Source organism: Oreochromis niloticus, linkage group LG14 (assembly GCF_001858045.2).
Source record: "Oreochromis niloticus isolate F11D_XX linkage group LG14, O_niloticus_UMD_NMBU, whole genome shotgun sequence".
In the NCBI taxonomy this organism is placed as follows: Eukaryota; Metazoa; Chordata; class Actinopteri; order Cichliformes; family Cichlidae; genus Oreochromis; species Oreochromis niloticus.
This window is the reverse complement of record NC_031979.2, coordinates 30,193,880-30,207,889: the sequence shown is the minus strand read 5'-3', so window position 1 is coordinate 30,207,889 and position 14,010 is coordinate 30,193,880. Positions and strand designations below refer to the sequence as shown.

Sequence of the window (14,010 nt, the reverse complement as noted above, 5' to 3'; positions counted from 1 at the left end):
ACCTTCTGCTTCTAATTCAGATAAAGCTGAGGTTATTGTATTCAGCCCTGAAAATCTTAGAAATATGGTATCTAACCATATTCTTACTCTGGATGGCATTACCTTGGCCTCCAGTAACCCTGTAAGGAACCTTGGAGTCATTTTTGACCAAGATATGTCCTTCACTGCACATATGAAACAAATGTGTAGGACTGCTTTCTTCCATTTGTCCACCATCTCTAAAATTAGAAATACCCTGTCTCAGAGTGACCCTGAAAAACTAGTCGATGCATTTATTACTTCCAGGCTGGACTACTGTAATTCATTATTATCACAAAGTCCTAAAAACTGTCAGGGGTTGCTGTGTGGATGTGGAGAAGAGGGGACCCAAACGCAGGACTCGTGGTGAGGATTAAGGGTGTTTATTCTAATGGACAAATGAAGAGAAAAGGAAATGGCTGACTGACTGATACAACTGGTTGGCTGACTGAACTGATCACACGGCAATGACAACATCAATGACAAGACCAGGGATTGATGAAACTGAGGAACTTAAATGCACAGGCTGAATGATGAGTGAATAGGGGCAGGTGAGTAAACAGCTGGACTTAATCGGACTAATGATAAATGGGAAGAGAACTAGAACATAACGCACACAGAATAAGGCTAACACAATAAAACAGGAAGTGGAACATATGGAAGACTACACTGTAAAATCTAATTAGTTCCCAGAACTCAAAAAAATTATGGAAACTCGTTGCCTCAAAAAAATTGAGTAAAGCTTAGCTAAAAATGACTAAGTTAGGACAACGTATTTATTTTGAGTACTCTGTACAAGCTCATTTGTTCCCAGAACTCAAAAAAATTGGATCAAGTTTACGTAAGATGACCAAGTTAGGACAACTTACTCATTTTGAGTACACTGTACTCAAAATGTACACAGCCGTGTTAGTTCCCAGAACTCAAAAAAATTATGGAAACTCGTTGCCTCAAAAAAACTAAGTAAAGCTTACTTAGGATGACTGTTAGGACAACTTATACATTGCAAGTCTGCAGTATTAAGAATAACTTGATATTTCTGACTTTCTGACAATACTAATTGTTTACCTACTGACAAACATTTCAAGTTCAACTAAATGAAAAAACAATTTGTGGTACCATGAATATCATTAAAAATAATTAACAACACTTTTGTAATGATGTTAAAATGAGCACAACTTTTATTTTCAAACACAACAAAGTACAACAGCCAACATACTGGACACTGTTCTGCTGAATAAAAATGATATTGCCATCACTGTTATAATCTTACAACGAAACAAAGTCTTAGATGTAATTATTCTGAAAATAAGTTTAGGCCTACCACAAGTTTGTTTTGTACTTACATTACTTATATAATCAACATAAAATATTTATTGTTCTGTCACAAGTGCAGTCTCTAATTTAAACAACACATTCGTTTTTCATTCCAACACAGGAGCTGGAATGTTGTAATATTTTAAGGATGGCTTGTTTCCAGTCCAGTCATTACTGCCTGAATGACTGTCATGGATCGAGATGATCCAAATGTAAGTGCAGAAGAAAGTCTTTAACTTCCCTTAAGTACAGTTGCAGTGGATGTGGGTTGGAGATGCAATGAGCTTGAACCTGCAGGTGACCACCTTCACTGACCACACCATCTGTGACGGAGGACTCATCTCTCCTGGTGTCCTGCAAGCAAACAATCATATTTTTTGGAACATGAACTTAATTGCTTTCTTAAAACATTTTTTCTGCATTTGGTATAAAACAGACTCCAATTTAGACAATCTCAGGCTCCCTCCCCGCCGGAGAGGTGACATTCAATGTCCCAATTGTCAGTCTGGATAGCTGTGACCAACACACAATATTGTCATGAAAGAATAACTTTAAAAAGTGCTATGCAAACATGGGCAATAACTTTCATTCTAATGATGTGCAAAATGATTTGGGCACAAAACAAATTTTGCTGTTAGAAAACTTGCAGACTTCACTATATACAGTGTAGACCCTCTAAACTAAGTTTGGGGGATGTGATCTTTCAAGAAATGCAGACCAAACTGTTGTTGTTTGTTTACTTACACAGCATGTCTTGTAGAATTAACTGGAGTCGAAGCAACAGCATCGTGCAGTCACATCTCAAGTCTAATAACAGAAGACAGGAAAAGATCAGTAAAGAAACAACTTCCCCAAACCAAAGCACAAATAAAACAATAAGTAAAACAGGCTGATCTAAAGTATGATTAAAGTTCGGCCTGGTTAATATAAATGTCACTGACAGTTACTAATATATTGGAAAACCAAAACACTTACCACTGAGTTGATGTCTTTCTGTCCAACAACAGGAGTGCTGGTCCCGAGCCTCAAAGACAGTAAGAAGCAAGCAGAGGGAGAAAAAACAGAACATTTTTCAGAAACTGATTTGATCCTTAATGGCTGTGCAATCATTGTAACATAGAGTTCGCTTATGTTGTTAAATAAAGGCTAGATTTGACATTAGTAGATGCCACAGATGTTCTAAAGCTGCCACAAAGCATGAAAAAATAGACGTCTCCGAAAACGTCGGAGCATTTTTGCAAATATGTCATGTCTTGATAAATCGAGCAGATATTTGAACTTTACACAGCTACATTCTCGCCTGAAAATATCTTAAAAGTTTATTTTGTGACCCAGAAAAAGTAATACGTTTTTCAGCGGTGCTCCTCCGCCATTGCCGCGCTTACAAGTGCGCACAGGCTCCGACAACCGTGGCCGACAAATGCGATCCTCTTTTTCACCAGACTACCCTTTCTGGGTCACAAAATAACCTTTTAAGATATTTTCAGGCGAGAATGTAGCTGAGTAATGCTCAAATATCTACTTAATTTATCAAAATATCACATATTTGCAAAAGTGCTTCCACGTTTTCGGAGAGCTCCGTTATTCACCCCCCACACCCACCCCACCCCTAACGGCTGCACCTCCCAAAGAATTTTGTCTGGGCTCTTATCTCACTTATTTATTTCAAACAATCAACAAAAAAATTCACCGACATAGTTTTATGTAAGGTTTTTAAGGCTGTGGTGTTAATTTTTAAGTAACATGAGCACAGCGGCAGCAGCAACGCTAGGCTAACACTAACTAGCTAGCAAGATTATAAACCTGGTGCTAAACTAAGAGAAGCCACAAAATCAGTTTGAATACGAGTAAACATTTACTCACCAAGTCAGTAAAGATCCACAGCAATGACAACAATAATATCTCCAGGTTTGCTCAATATATTCCATAACAAATGCTGGCGCCATGAACATGCGGACTGATCCGGGAGGGAGGAGGACGGTAGTCACGTGGCATTTTCAAAACACATCTTTCATCCTTCCGCCCTGAGAAGCAAAACTTCCAGCTTACTTAGTTTTTCTAAGTTAGGACAACTCAAATTAATCGAGTTTATCAGCATTTTTGCATAAAAAGTACTGGTAACTTATTTAAATTGAGTTCTAATAACAAATTGATAAAAATTGAGTTCAGCCTATTTAATATTTTTAATTAAACACAATATTACATTTTACAGTGTAGAAAAATTTGCATTTCCTGTGAAAATGCTGTGTGAATGCTGTAAAGCTGAAGCTGTCTGCTGAAAACAGCTGAAAAAGCTGAAGTCAGTATTTGAAAAGTAGTTGAACTTTTAATCATTTTCCAGAAGTATAACAATTTAGCAAAAATTAAAAAAACTTAGCTGAAATGTAACTTGGCCGAAATATTGTAACTTAGCAGAAATAGTATAATATAGTAGAAGTATTGTAATTCAGCTGAAATGTTAATATTTAGCACAAACATAACAACTTGAAAGTAATGGTTTAACAGTATAACTTAGTATACAATACTATAACATAGCAGAAATACTATAATTTAGCAGAAAAGTAACAACTTTGGAAAACAGTGTAACTCAGCAGAAATATAATAACTTAGCACAAATACTATATCATAGCAAAAAATATTATATCTAGTTAAAAATGTCATAACTTAGTAGACATTTATGACAGTTATGACACAAAACTGAAAAAAAATAGATAAAATAAAACAGAACAAGCTGAGGTTACCTCAAAACTACTTGTTGCTCAACTGTGAAAAATTGGCAGAAAAACCATGCCAACACATTTATTTTCTGAAAAAAAAAAAAAAAAAAAACTTCACGAAAATGATCCACCTTTCTCAGTGCAATTGGGATATGCATTTCTCCTGAGATGATTGGAACCATGATTCCAAGTGTGTTTTCAGTTTTCTGACACTCCCGTCTGAATACTGGGATAAAATGTTTTCACAGTACAAATTCCACAATACCCTGAATCGAATGATAAGATTTATCACCGCAAACTATTCACTTAGAATATTGCACATCTAATAATACATGTGGAGAGAGCAATAGAAGCATCAAGGCGAACACAATATTTGACACCATTATCCCTCTGACCGGTGCTGGCAGTGCACACGTCTGCTTCCTAAGTATTATCAAAACAAACCCCTGGTTAAAACTTTGACTAAAGATTTCACTGTTAGTGAAGTTGCACAGTTCACTTTGCATTTAGATAGCTCATCTGGTAGAGGTGGCACCTCATATACTGAAGCTACGAGACCTCTGCAGCAGCTGTAGTCTTGAATTCAATCAATGGAATAAATACAACAAAATGTTTTAAAAAGCTGCACAGATCTGACCAGTGCTTGGATTTAGATAAAGTGCTTAAATTGTAACTGCACTATTTTCATGGTTAATAGTTTTATATTGGTTCAGGTAGATTATACATGATAAATGATTATATATGGTATATTGTAATATATGGTAAATGATTAGAGCTCCAATTATTGATAACAAACCAACAATTTTTAACAAGTAAATGCAAAAAATGGTTTTAATGAAATTCAGATTTTAGTGATTGTAGCCCCTCAAATGTAAATATTGTGAACTATGCTTTGGCTCTTTTTGTAATGTTTACATAATCATATTTATGAATTGCACTGATTTGCACTTGGATTTATGTTTTTCCTGCCAAGAATAAAGAAAACCTACATTTATTTCAACATATGCACAGCTAATTATGCAACCAAGCACTCAGTTGATTTACCATTAACATTGCATTAGATGAGAAGAAGAAACTGGAGAGTGCACATGTGTGGTGTGACCAACATACTGAACATTTAACTTGGCATCTTTAAATCACCTGTTACCTTTTAAGACCACGCAATAGAAATCAAATTCTTTTTAAGAGAGAAGTGCATCAGCGTGTGAACATGAAAGTGCCACCACTCCACGCTCTCTCTGATGCTGCTGTTAACGTTGTGTCAACATAGTTGGTATGAGTGACTTTTACAGAGAGACAGGATGCCATGCTGCAGTTGAAGGTATCTGCAGTGAACATAATTACACACATAAGGCCACTTTATCTCAACCAGTTCAAACGGTGGCTGTGCAGATGGATCAAAGATCAACCCATCTGGTGAGGCACCAAGCCTGGGAGCGTCAGGGTGGACAACGAGGCCATGATGCCTATAGTTAAAGGTTTTCAATTTGCAGTTTTCTCCAGCTGCGTTAAACTCCATGTCTGTCCCTGTGCTCATGTCTGCAGTCTGTCTCGTTCCTTTGAGGATTCTCTCTGCACAGTTTCACCCCTCATATAACAAACCTCTGAAACATGAAGATGTAATCCTTGGCCTGTGGAGCTGATGCCAATCCTGGTCAGCCGCCTGTTCTTCTGTTGTTGTCTCAATCTTATTTGCCATGTCCTCTGTGACCATTAAGCTTTCAAGGTGGAAGAGTTCATCCTCACTGCAGACATGCACACACTCTGTGGGGTCCAGCCTGTACTCACTGAGTGGCAGTGGCGGGTAAAGAGGAGGATCTTGATAAATGTTTACAGATTTTGTGGCTAATTTGGACTGCTGGTAAGAGCGCACACTCAATGACACCGTCACAACACGGGTCTTCTCATCACTGATGCCCATGGTTGCTGTTAAAGGTCAATCTGTTACCTGAAAGTCTTTGCATGATTCTCCAGTGTTTAGCAAGGAGATGTGAAGTGGGTCAGCAGCCAAGTCGTTGTACAGTTTATTTCTGTTAAAGACCTCACATAATAATATGAGGGTAAAACGAGGCACTGTGAAAGTCATCTGTGCAATAATGATAATAATATCAATAATAATAATAATAATAACAATATATACACTTAAAAACTACTGCACTCAATAGTTTTGCACCTGAGCACTTACAGTCAGAGCACTTTATTCATCACTTAAATCACTTTTAACTCAACTGTCAATGTCTGACAGTTTTTGGTCTGTTTACAAGTTTTACTGTTTACTGTTTTACTGTTAAGGTTCAAAAATATAGGGAAGGAAACACAGGAGGAATGCAAGTAACCACACTGGTCCAAAGGGTAAAGACGATGATTTTAATGAAATGACACACGTGGGAGAATGAGCGGACTCTATGAGCAGACAGCCCCACAATCTCATCCTCCAAACATCAAAATACAGTTTTATATGCATCAGAGTATATTTAGTGACGCCCCCTCATTGCGTCATCACATACATCAGCTTCAAAACCACAAATGTTCTATTTGACAACTTAAGGCACAATTAAAAGTACACTGGCTTCCATCTTCTCCCCGGTGGTTTCCCGTAAGCCAGCTCAGCTCTCGCATCGTGCATCTACTGCTTCATCAGTCAACTCTCACCTACACCCTAACAGTGTGTGTGTGTATGTGTGTGTATGTCTCTGCGCGTGCACAGAGTGTGCATCTGCTCTCTGCACCTTAGTTGACCTCAACCTAGGCAACCAGGCTAAGGCCATCCTGTGTTGTGATGATCTTAACTTCTATGTAAAATGTATAAAACAAATATTTCAATCTAATACAACTACTTAAAACTTAACCAAAGCTTAATCAGACATATAAATGCATAAAAGATGATAACAGCATCATCCAAACTCTGGTTTTGGTTTCACTTCCTGCAAAAGCATGTAACTTCAAAGACATATAACTTCCTGTCTTCTTTTAGCACAGAGTTACTCTTTCACCCTGCAGTCTGCATAAACATTAAAATTATAAATTCAAGAGCACTTCGGGTTATAGATTCAACTCAACAGTTTAAAGTGGTTTTTTACTGGACCTGTAATAAAGGCTAATATGATACCAATATGTTTGAACATCTGAATGCAATATCAATACCACTTGTATCAATACTTCTTGTATACATATGCTTCCTATATGATTATGATGCAACAGTAATGACAGTAATAACAGAAATAACAAAATAATAAAAATAGAATTAATAAAAATAAAATAATAAATGGAAATAATAAAAATAACAAAAAATAATACTTCGTTCCCAACAGTTTGTTTGTCTTTACTTTTGTGGATAGCTGCCATAGGATGTTATATTTATTTACATTTAAACATTGCACTGTCTATTGTGCTTGGAGCATGTTACCTGACTGTTGTACACTAATATTGTATATAACAGCAGCTTACTATCTCACCTGATTCCTCCTTCCATGACTTGATTGAGCCTTGGTCTGGTGATGACCATTTTAATAACTGGCCCTGGTTCCAACCCCTGAAAAATAAAAGCAATAACAAATATTAAAAAAAAAATACTTATCAAACAAGCATATAACATGTTATTTATAGCAGGTTAGAAAAGAACATTAAAGGGTCAGTCCTGAATATGAATCTCAGCACTTAGTGCTGTTTGGGTTTGTCCCACTGTTGCTCTGTCTCGGTGCAGGTGTGAAGAGACAACCTGCAGCTTCAGTTCTGATTAATGTGCTGTTTGAAAGAGCAAAACAACTGTGTGTTTAGACAATGCATTGCGAGCTACACACCAACACCGATCAGAAATAAGGACAACTGGGTCACAAAGCTCTGTCTGCACTAAAGCACATAGAGTGGCAGTCTTACACACACTGACAATGGCTAGACAATTACTCAGAGGCAGAGCCTGTGACATCCACCAGGTACCAAGAGGGCTAGATGATGGCACTCAAAATGGAGCTGGAGTTAGAGTCAGAGTCATTTATAATTCTGTGAACTCATCTTTTTACAAATGTAAAATGTAATTTCAATAAATAGCACTTGAATACAAGTAACTGACATTAAATTTACCTATGTATCAAAAGTTATTTCTGGAAATAAATTTACTTCAAGTGTCAAAATGATAATAATATCATGTGTGTATATACATATATATACACACACACACACACACACACACACATATATACAGACACACACACACATATATACACACACACACACACACACACATATACACACACATATATATATATATATATATATATATATATATATATATATATACATACATATATACACACATATATATATATAGATCCCCAGCCACTAGTTCACTTGTGTAGATTTTGCCCATGGGCATTGTTTTCACTTACCTGTCATGAGCATGTTCTACCGTCTCACTTGTTGTAAATAAATCTTGTCTTGTACGTTGAGTTTCTGAGTTGAATCTGTTTTGGGTCCAACCTGTACCTTACGGCTCTCGTTGTGACAATTACATTATTTTGGAGCTGACAACAAGTGTATTTAATATAATGGTAATATTCTTTCAGATAACAACCAAGGTATTCAATGAATAAACAGAAACTACACATATACCCATCTAAATACAACAATTTATTTCACTGTTTAAAAAACATGACATGCCCAATTCACTAAAAATATGTTACCACAACACTGCTTTCCTACAGAGGTCACTGTATGCCTTGAACTTCTATGCCATGAACCAGTGTCATGAAGTTGCTTGCACTCGGATAGGCATAGAATCAACTTTTCTTCCATGTTTTCATTCATTATGTGGTTGAACTTAGCGTGGCTGTAGGCCTTGTTTCTATTGGTTGTATGAAGGTAGATCACATGTGCTAGTACTTGCTGGCACGCTTGTGCTGCGCTTTGCAGATGATTTTCAGTGATGAGGCTGACTAAATACAAGGAGAAAACACAGGTGCGAACAAGTGTACTTAGACATGAAATGGAACTAAATTAAACAAATAACTAAGAACTAGAAATATAGATGATTAACATAGGAAGCACATAGGACTCTAAGAACTAAGGAAAAAGATCAGATTTAAATCTAAATCTACCTCCAAATGAACAGAATCAACCTTTTGGGATGTAAATGGAGAGTCCTCTTCATACACTAAGGTCAACTACGGTGTTCCACAGGGTTCAGTGCTAGGACCAATTCTGTTTACATTATACATGCTTCCCTTAGGCAGTATCATCAGAAGATAGCATACATTTTCACTGCTATGCATCCATTTACGCAACATCTCTAAAATTAGAAATATCCTGTCTCAGAGTCACGCTGAAAACCTAGTTCGTGCATTCGTTACTTCCAGGCTGGACTACTGTAATTCATTATTATCAGTAAGTCCTAAAAACTGTCAGGGGTTGCTGTGTGGATGTGGACAAGAGGTGACCCAAACGCAGGACTCATGGTGAGGATTAAGAGTGTTTATTCTAATGGACAAATGAAGAGAAAATGAAATGGCTGATTGACTGATACAACTGGATGGCTGACTGAACTGATCACACGGCAATGACAACATCAATGACAAGACCAGGGATTGATGAAACTGAGGAACTTAAATACAAAGACTGAATGATGAGTGAATAGAGGCAGGTGAGTAAACAGCTGGACTTAATCTGACTAATGATAAATGGGAAGAGAACTAGAACATAATGCACACAGACTAAGGCTAACACAATAAAACAGGAAGTGGAACATATAGAAGATAAACAGTGAACATGAACTGAAAATGCTGGGTCAACGACCCAGGAACCCTGAAAAAAACTGCCTGAAAAACCTTCAGTGAATCCAAAATGGTGCAGCAAGAGTACTTACAGAGACTAGAAAGAGAGAGCATATTTCTCCAGTGTTGGCTTCCCTTCATTGGCTCCCTGTTAAATCCAGAAATGAATTCAAAATCCTGCTCCTCACATACAAGGTCTTAAATAATCAGGCCCCATCTTATCTTAATGACCTTGTAATACCATATCACCCTATTAGAGCACTTCGCTCTCACACTGCAGGCTTACTTGTTTTTCGTAAAGTATTTAAATGTAGAATGGGAGGGAGAGCTTTCAGTTTTCAGGTTCACAGTTTGGATTTGGGAGACAGAGAGTATCTCTACTTTTAAGATTAGGCTTAAAACATTCGTTTTTGCTAAAGCATATAGTTAGGGCTGGACCAGGTGACCCTGAATCCTCCCTTAGTTATGCTGCAATAGACATAGGCAGCCGGGGGATTCCCATGATGCATTGAGTTTTTCCTTTCCAGTCACCTTTCTCACTCACTATGTGTTAATAGACCTCTCTGCATTGAATCATACCTTTTTTTAATCTCTGTCGCTCTTCCACAGCATGTCTTTATCCTTTTTTCCTTCTCTCACCCAAATCGGTCGCAGCAGATGACCGCCCTTCCCAGAGCCTGGTTCTGCCAGAGGTTTCTTCCTGTTAAAAGGGAGTTTTTCCTTCTCACTGTCGCCAAAGTGCTTGCTCATAGGGGGGTCATATGATTGTTGGGTTTTTCTCTGTATGTATTATTGTAGGATCTACTGTACAATATAAAGCACCTTGAGGCAACTGTTGTTGTGATTTGGCACTATATAAATAAAACTGAATCGAATTGAAATCCAAAGATAAATCAAAAACCCCTTTCTCAAAACACAATGCAATAGTGTATTAAGCCGTCGGTACTGAAAGCAGACATCTCATAACTTCTGATGGTGCCAGTTGTGTCACTCTCTGACTAAATTCACTGAACCTGCAGCAAAAGAAGATAATACTACGCTTCACATTTGATAAACATCGTCATTAATTCCTTCTTACTTTGGCTGTTTTGCTTCCACCACAATAAAATCACACTTCCTGCACAGCTCTCTCGCTCTCAGTGTACTTCATGAACACTTTCCCCATCTAAAGCAAAGAAAAGCTTGGGAACCACTGGGTTATTGTAATCTTGTGAGCACTACTTTTTCAAGTTTTATGCTGCCATTGAGGGGAAACATCATCTTTTTGCAATATCTGATACAATTATAGACATTTCAAATTCTTATGTGTAATTTGATTGGAAGAGAGAAAAGGTTTCCCCATCTGAAAATCTCTGTTTTTTGCATTATTTGCCTGCTTATTACGCGCGAGTCTACCATGTCTACGGTGCTGACAGTCGGTGGTTTTTTCTTTTAAATGACAAGTAAGCCTAATTTCTACGGTTCAATACAGATGAAATTTCAAATTTTTAAAATTATGCCAAATTGCAAAACGCTTGGCTGTGTTTCTAAGATCTCTTGAACATTGCTCTGCTTCACTTCAGCACCATCAGTCACACAAGTGACAATACTGATAAATGATCAGAATTATTATATGTCTGAGTCAAAATTGAATCAAATCCAATCGATTGTAGAAATCAGTGATGATAACCGGCCCTATAGTGCCGAGGTAGGTATCCCCGGCGGAATTTGTTCCCCCTGTGTCAGTGTAACGAGTGTATTAAAAAATAATTTATATTTCACCAAAGATCCATGCTGCAGTGTTATTTTCTTTGTCAGTATTGGTTATGTATATGTGTTTATTTATATATGTTTATTTTCTGTATTTATATTTTGGGAGCTTTTATTTTGTTTGTGTGACCTTTGACTTCCCGCGAAGTCACTTCCTGTAGCTGCGCGCTATTTTCCTCAGTCGCCTAGAGGTCCCGCTGAGGAGAGGTGAGTGTATGCTAGTGTTCTCAGTTACAGAGTGAATAAACACAGTTAAAGTAACTAAAAGTAATTCAAACACTGCTTGTTCCCTTTGTACATTTTGTCTCACAGTTCTGTTAGATGTTTTAGTGTGAATTATTGTTTCTCTGTCGAGTACAGCACTTTATTGTAACATGCTAGTTAGCCATTCTCAGATGAGAGCATATGAGCATGCAGGTGGCTTCTCATGTGGTCCGCTATCCTTCTCTCTCCCTTAAAGGTGTACATGCAGAAGTCCAGTAAAGTGAAGTCGCTGTACTGTTTTATTTTTATTTTAAACAGGTATGTGAGCTCCCTCTTTTATTTTTGTGTCATGTGTACTGGTTATATCTTTTATTTGTTTGTGATTCATGTTCACTTTTTCAACTTACTGTTAGATATATGTAACTAAAAAATGTGTAAAATTGCCACTGGAAAATGAAGTGTCCCTAAAGTATAATTTTGTTGATGAGGTACTTGTCACTATATGTTCACGATGCAGTGCATTTTCATTTGTTATATATGATTATAAATACATTTTAGCAGTATTATTTGTTAAGTAGATTTGTTGTGATGTTGCACCTCAGTCGCCTAGAGGTCCCGCTGAGGAGAGGTGTACATGCAGAAGTCCAGTAAAGTGAAGTCGCTGTACTGAACTAACGGCAATCAGAGTTTAAGGCCAGACCGGCTACATCAGGAGCACGAACTGGGGTGTCCAAATGACGAACAAACAGTATACCACATTCTTGATTTTTAGTTCACACACACTTCTTATAATGACTAACTACACTTGAAATTTTGGAGATGTTAGCTCTTTCTACAGTAAAGTAACAGTGGGATGCAAATAATATCAGGCTGACTAATAGCAAAAAAAGTTTGGGAACCACTGAGTTATTGTAATCATGTGAGCATTAACTTTTCAACTTTTATCCTGCTATTGAGGGGATGACATCATCTTTTTACAATATCTGATGCAATATAAACATTTCACATTCTTATGTCTAATTTGATTGGAAGAGGGAGCTGTCCAATCAAAACTTACTGTTCTTCCAAGCCTTAAAATGAGAAGTTTAAATACTGCCTAGTAAAAGCAAAGTTGTTTGACTGAGCTCAGAGGTGTTTGTGAAATCTGATAAAGAAGAAGATTTATCACGTACCTCATTAATATTTGCTTTGCTTTTTTTCCCCCTTCTTCTTCTTCAACTTCCAAACTGAATATGTCTTTACAGAATGCTTCAATCAATGTAACACACTTTATTATAGGTGGTTTTGACACACTCAATAGACCTATTGCTGTTGGTGTGTTTATACTAATAATCTATCTTCTTGCTGTTCTTGCCAATATGGCAAATATTATGTTTATTGTTTCTGACAAGAGTTTACATAAACCAATGTATCTTCTGATTTGCAACCTTGCTGTTGTTGATATAATGTACACCTCCAGTTGCAATCCAACAATGATTGGGGTTCTACTCGCAGGTGTTAATACTATATCCTATGTGGAGTGTTTAATTCAAATGTGTGTTTTCCATTTGGGAACAGTGATGGAGTCATTTGTTTTAGCATTTATGGCACTGGATAGATTCATTGCAATCATTTATCCGTTCCAGTATCACAGTTATTTAACAAACACACATGTTCTTGTTCTTACATTTATCCTGTGGTTCGTTGCCTGGTGTTTTATGTGCTATATGCCTGCAATAGTTATCCCCCTACCACACTGTAGCTCCAGGCTTAGGTACACTTTCTGTGACTTTCCTGCTGTGTTAAGAACAACCTGTGTTAACCCAGATAAATATTTCAATGAAGGTGCCATTATAGCATTTTTTATTTTCTTTTTCACTTTTGTTTTCATTTGTCTTTCATATTGTGGAATCTTACTTTTTGTCAAATTATCTTCAAATAATGAAAAAAAGAAAATGGGGAGCACTCTTGTGAGTCACTTAATTTGTGTAATTGTTCATTACGGTCCTGCGTTTGTTCAGATTATCTTCACCAGGTTGGGTGTGGTATTAACTCTTGAGGAACGCCAAGGTTTATTAATTGGTGCAGTCCTCGGTCCATGTCTTGTAAATCCTTTTGTGTACTGTTTTAGAACAAAAGAAATTAAACAAAAGCTCTTTAAGATTTTCAAAAAGCTTAACACATATGACTAAAATCTTGTGAACTGAGTGTGCTTTTTTAAAGATAAAAACAGTAATATCCTGTCCTTACATTGGTGCATA

At 37.0% G+C, this 14,010-nt stretch overlaps 1 long non-coding RNA gene across 1 annotated transcript; it reads right to left on the bottom strand.

The window, feature by feature from the left end:
* Positions 1 to 1,650: 1,650 nt before the first annotated feature.
* On the bottom strand, positions 1,651 to 3,539 carry LOC109205058 (uncharacterized). Its single transcript, XR_002064524.2, has 4 exons — positions 3,199 to 3,539; positions 2,311 to 2,359; positions 2,080 to 2,142; positions 1,651 to 1,689 (listed from the first exon to the last, which is right to left on the bottom strand). It is a non-coding gene; the product is annotated as an uncharacterized LOC109205058 (long non-coding RNA).
* Between the last annotated feature and the right edge of the window lie 10,471 nt (positions 3,540 to 14,010).